Source organism: Saimiri boliviensis, chromosome 8, assembly GCF_048565385.1.
Source record: "Saimiri boliviensis isolate mSaiBol1 chromosome 8, mSaiBol1.pri, whole genome shotgun sequence".
NCBI classification, from domain to species: domain Eukaryota; kingdom Metazoa; phylum Chordata; class Mammalia; order Primates; family Cebidae; genus Saimiri; species Saimiri boliviensis.
Genome location: NC_133456.1, coordinates 41,881,972 through 41,887,920, shown reverse-complemented (window position 1 = coordinate 41,887,920; position 5,949 = coordinate 41,881,972). Strand labels below are relative to the sequence as shown.

Sequence of the window (5,949 nt, the reverse complement as noted above, 5' to 3'; positions counted from 1 at the left end):
ATACAAAAAATTAGCTGGGCATAGTGGTGCGTGCCTGTAATCCCAGCTACTCAGGAGGCTGAGACAGGAGAATTGCCTGAACCCAGGAGGCGGAGGTTGCAGTAAGCCGAGATCGCGCCATTGCACTCCAGCCTGGGTAACAAGAGCGAAACTCCGTCTCAAAAAAAAAAAAAAAAAAAAGAAAGAAAGAAAGAAAATATTTAAGAAAACCCAAAGCTAATGCTTCCCTGAGTTGAGATAGTCTGCACATTTTCAGTTTATTTCTCATGGCCATGCATATTCTATAAGCAGCGTGGCAGGGACATTGCAAGCTGGTCCTGGGAGATACAAGACCACAGCTATGCTGCTGTTGTGCATACTGGGTTATTTCCTGAACACTTTCTTCAATCTAAAGAAACCTGGTGGCTGCAGGATGGGATCCCGCTGCAGGCTCGGGTAAGCTATGTGCCAGGCAGTGCTGAGTTCCTGCAGGCTATGGAGCCATGGAGATTGGCACAGACATCAGCCCCAAGATCCGGAGTGCCAATAAGGGAAAATTGCAAGAATTAGGAGCTTATGTTGATGGAGAACTTCCTGATTACATTATGGTGATGGTGGCCAACAAGAAAAGTCAGGACCAAATGACAGAGGATCTCTCCCTGTTTCTAGGGAACACCACAATTCGATTCACCATACGGCTTCATGGTGTATTAGATAAACTTCTCTGTTACAACTGAACCTTCTAGTCTAAAGTCTTCTGATGCCAACATCTTTGATAGTAATGTGCCTTCAGACAAGAGCAGTTTCAGTCGGGGAGATGACAGGAGGCATGAAGCTGCAACGCCACCACGTGCCATTCCTAGCACTAAACCTGAAAAAAAGAGATTCCAGAGTTTCTACAAGTTCACAGGAGTCAAAAACCACTAATGTCAAGCAGACTTATGATGATGGAGCTGCAAGCTGACTAATGTCAACAGTGAAACCTTTGAGGGAGCCAGCACCCTCTGAAGAGGTGATCGATATTAAGTCAGAACCAGATGATCCCATTGATGAAGACCTGAACTTTGTGCAGGAGAATGCTTTATCTCAGAAAAAACCTACAGTGACACTTACATATGTTTCTTCTCCCCCTTCTATGGAAATTTATTGACCACCTGCAAGTAGAAATGCAGATAGTGGTGTTCATTTAAGCAGGTTGCAATTTCAACAGCAGCAAAATAATATTCGTGCTGCCAAGCAGCTTGATATACAGAATAGTTGGGTACATGAAACAGGATGTTTGTGTGAACCAGAAGTGCTTAACAGCTTAGAAGAAACATATAGTCCGTTCTTTAGAAACAACTTGGAGAAAATGAGTATGGAGGATGAAAACTTTCAGAAGAGAAAGTTGCCCTGTGGTAAGTTCAGTTGTTAAAGTTAAAAAAACGAGAGATCCAAGATGGCTGATCACTAGCAGCTCGGGATCGTAGCTCCCAGTGAAAGTGCAGCAAACGAGAGGACGCCACACTTTCAGATGAATTCTTGTTGCTCACACACCAGGAGATTCCCAGCAGAGGAGCCCCACGGGTCGCCAGCACGACTCTTGTGGCCGGCGAGGTGGTTTTGCTGGTGCCTCAGAGCGGCGGTTCTTGGTGCAGAGTCAGAAAAGCACCAACAATCTTAACACTGCTGTTTTAGCCGGCGCAGTGGGTTGCTCAGATTCTGGCGCTGCAAATCAATAAGTCAGACGTCCACTCAGAAACCCAATTACAAAGACAGTAATTATAAAGACCACAGGTGGATAAATCTATAACAAAGGGAAGAAACCAGCCTAAAAAGGCTGAGAATACCCAAAATCAGAACACCTCTCCCTTTACAGGGGATCACAGTTCCTCATCAGCAACTGAGCAAGGCCTGATGGAGAACGAGTGTGTTCCATTAACAGAAGCAGGCTTTAAAAGGAGGATGATAAGAAATTTCTGTGAGTTAAAAGAACTTGTTCTTAGGGACATGGATGAACCTGGAAACCATCATTCTCAGCAAACTGACACAAGAGCAGAAAATCAAACACCGCATGTTCTCACTCATAGACGGGTGTTGAACAATGAGAACCCATGGACACAGGGAGGGGAGCACCACACACTGGGGTCTGTTGGGGGGAAATAGGGGAGGGACAGCGGGGGGTGGGGAGTTGGGGAGAGATAGCATGGGGAGAAATGCCAGATATAGGTGATGGGGAAGAAGGCAGCAAATCACACTGCCACGAGCGTATCTATGCAATGATCTTGCATGTTCTTCACATGTACCCCAAAACCTAAAATGCAATAAAAAAAAAAGAACTTGTTCTAACCCAATGCAAAGAAACTAAGAACTTTGAAAAAAAGTTTGACGAAATGTTAACAAGAATACACAATTTAGAGAGGAATATAAGTGAATTGATGGAGCTGAAAAACACAACACAAGAACTTCACGAAGTATGCACAAGTTTTAACAGCCGAATTGATCAAGCAGAAGAAAGGATATCAGAGGTCGAAGACCAACTTAATGAAATAAAATGAGAAGACAAGATTAGAGAAAAAAGGATAAAAAGGAACGAGCAAAGTCTCCAGGAAATATGGTACTATGCCAAAAGACCTAATCTATGTTTGATAGGTGTACCTGAATGTGACGAAGAGAATGAATCCAAGCTGGAAAATATGCTTCAGGATATTATTCAGGAAAATTTTCCCAACCTAGCAAGGCAGGACAATATTCAACTCCAGGTAATACAGAGAACACCACAAAGATATTCCTCAAGAAGACCAACCTCAAGGCATATAATCGTCAGATTCACCAGGGTTGAAATGAAGGAGAAAGTTGTACTAACTTCAGTATGACTAAACAGCAATTCAGCAGAATAAAGAAAAAGTACAGAAGGTTAAGTAGTGTTTCAATAAAACAGATATTATAAAGAGCCTTTAAAAGAAGGACACATCTGTTATTCAAATTATAACACTCGTGCATGTTACTGTAAGTAATTTAAACAATAGCTAAATACATTTGTAAATTATTATACCTATTCAACAGTCTGAAAACCGTCATACTATCTCTCTCTATATATAATATATATATACACACAGATATAAAAAATATAGTAATAAAGATTAATTGTAAAAATGTTAGATGATCATTTAAAAAAAAACCTGGGGAAAAAGGGGGCCTCTTTCTACACTCTGACCCATTTTTCTGAAACTCTGAGTGGCAGCTGCCATTTTGACATGTTTTTCATTTTCTTTTGGCAACAAAACCTCAATTTTGCTGGCCTTAATATTTTTATTTCTTGGCAGGTGCCCATCACAACCTCCCCACAAAATTTCCTACAACCATCTCTAACTGCTTTAAGCTTGTTGAGACATTTCTGCTTAGTCTAGCTATCTTTGAAATTCCATTTTGATAATCCATCTCATTAAAAAGTACTACAGTGGCCTCATGTTTGTTTATTAAACATGGCTCATAAAGCCATCATTCAAATCTCTGAATGCACTTACTGTGTCTTATAAAAAAACATATATCCATATGCTTTTTTATATTCTGATAATATCTCCATGTGCTCAGCCATCTATATTTAATGAAAAGCTATATTTTTTTTTCCCTGGCAAATTTCAAACATCTATGGAGTTATCTAATGTGCAGGCACGGACTTCCTGTGTGACCTTGGACAATCTTGTTATATCTCCATAGATTATTTAAATCTATGGAATGGAACACTGTAATGTAGATCACTTTTCAAAAATATTATAGTAATTAGAAACTGAAGTGATTCAGATTAGTAGCCCAAGTTTCTACCATTTACAGATGTCAATCATGTATAGGATGTACATTAACCCTTTTAAGCCATTAGGTAATCACTCAACAGGTACTTCAGGCTCTCTCTGAAGCAAGACATATCCTTCCTTATGTCTCTCCTGCTCTTGCCTTCCCCAGCTTCCTGCAGCTGTGTGTGTTAAGTCTACATTTGAGGCAGGGAAGCCCTTAGACAGCTGCTCTCCCAATAGGTGGGTTTGCTTTGGGTCACACTTCCTGTTGGGCTGCTCTGAGAGGTACTTCTGAGCTAACCACAGAGTTCCTGCATTTTTTTCTGAGTCATTCTTGCTGAATTGACCTTCTCTGCATTCACAGTCACTAATAATTAAACGTTTTTTTTTCTTGAATTGCACTTTATGGATCAGCCAGGATGAAAGCATCCTTCTTCCTTAATTCCCCATCCTCTGCAATCATTTTGTTCTAACGAGGGAATGCTAGCACCCAAATTTTCAGTCTTAAAACCCTTTCTCTTTCCAATGTCCTCTGTATGCTTCGGTTGTGGGCATCTACTTTGCCCATATTGCAAGGTCTTGCTTAGGTAACCTCTGTCGTTCTCGCTTGAGCCTAGGACTTCTACTTTTTATTACCAGTTGCCCTCTTTCAGAACCAAAGCTCGACTCCTCAAGGACATAACTAGGCCCTCTCCTCTGCAACTGATGTCTCAGGTGCCCAAACCCTTCTAACTGTCTGGGATTGAACTTTTCGGCAGTCTTCATCCCTACGTTTCATCGAATTCTAGGATGAAGCCTTCTGAGTCTTTGCCGTCCTCTGATCCCTCCGTGAGCCTGAGACTGCTGTTCCCTGAAGTCTTGGTCTGTAAGCATCTAGGCCGGCTTCATAAAACCTGTCACTCTGCTAATGGTTAGCTGCTGAACAAAGAGTTCTCTGGCCAAATAAGGTTTTTAAAACTCTGATAAAAATATCATTTGGGTTTCCTTTTCACAGAACTTACCTAGGCCTTTAGTAGGCATCTATAGTGGTAAAAATAAAACTATATAGTTTTTCCAAATATATTTGTTGAAGAAACATTCGTCTTCTGAGTTTCTTAAAGGATGAGTGTTCTATGGAACATACTTTAAAATGCTTTTTAAAGATTAGACCAGAGGATCTCCAAGGTCTCTTTCAGTTTCACACCCCCTGAGTCAGTGACTCACCAAAAAATATTTTGGGGGGAAGTGATCGAAATGGAAAAATCTGTCAGTGTTTAGCTAGCTTTGTCCAAAGGATAAGCTGCACTGTACTTTGCTTACTAGAGAGTTATTTTCTATAATGGAGGAAAAGGAAAGCAGAAGACACTCATTGTTTCATTTGTTCAATCACTGAACATATTTATTGAGACCTGTGATGTGCTTGGTGTGCATAATTCTAGTCATGCAATTTTAATCATAAGATAGATTCTATTCCATATATGAGTTTCCAAAAGCATTGTCCAGAACATCTATATCAAAATAATATATTTTATCACATTCAATATAGGTAATGTGAAATGCACTCAGAAAATCTGCTTGTTAAAATGCAGCTTCTATTGCTTCACCCCAAGTAGTCTGATTCAGACGGGCCCAGGATTTTAAGCTAGCATCACATAGCATGCTTATGTCCACCAACATGTAAGAACTGCTGCTGTTGAGACTCTGGGATGGCAGTGAAGAACTGGAGCTTGTCAGGCGGCTTTAGATTGGAAAGAGAAACTCATGCTGACAAGGAGAGGATTGTCAGGAAACAAAGCAGGCATCTAGTCTCCCAGTAAGATCACGTATAGAAGGCAACCGATACACCCTAAGGACTCCAAATATACTAATTCCCTGTACTCCATCACGGCTCAAGAAAATACAATAGCTGAGCACACCCAGGGCTTGCTTACTACTTACTCATCATTCTAATGTGTCTTACTTTGTTTCCACGTGAATTCACTTACGAGGAGGTAACTGGAATCCCTCCAGAGATAGGAAGATCCTTCCTAGTTTAATCCATACCTAGATTGATTTATTTTTCAATTAGAATCAGGTATTGACAAAAATTTAAATGTCAGATGACGAAGGCGTGTGAGATTTTTCTTCTCACGTTACACAATTAAAGTCTATTGTTTTCAGATCAAAACTTGAGACACCTCCATCACCACATTTCCTGTTTGTAACTGAAACAGTACAC

The 5,949-nt window shown here is 40.6% G+C and overlaps 1 pseudogene; it reads left to right on the top strand.

Moving 5' to 3' along the window:
* Positions 1 to 482: 482 nt before the first annotated feature.
* Positions 483 to 1,448, top strand: LOC101046580 (zinc finger CCCH domain-containing protein 14-like; annotated as a pseudogene).
* Positions 1,449 to 5,949: the final 4,501 nt, after the last annotated feature.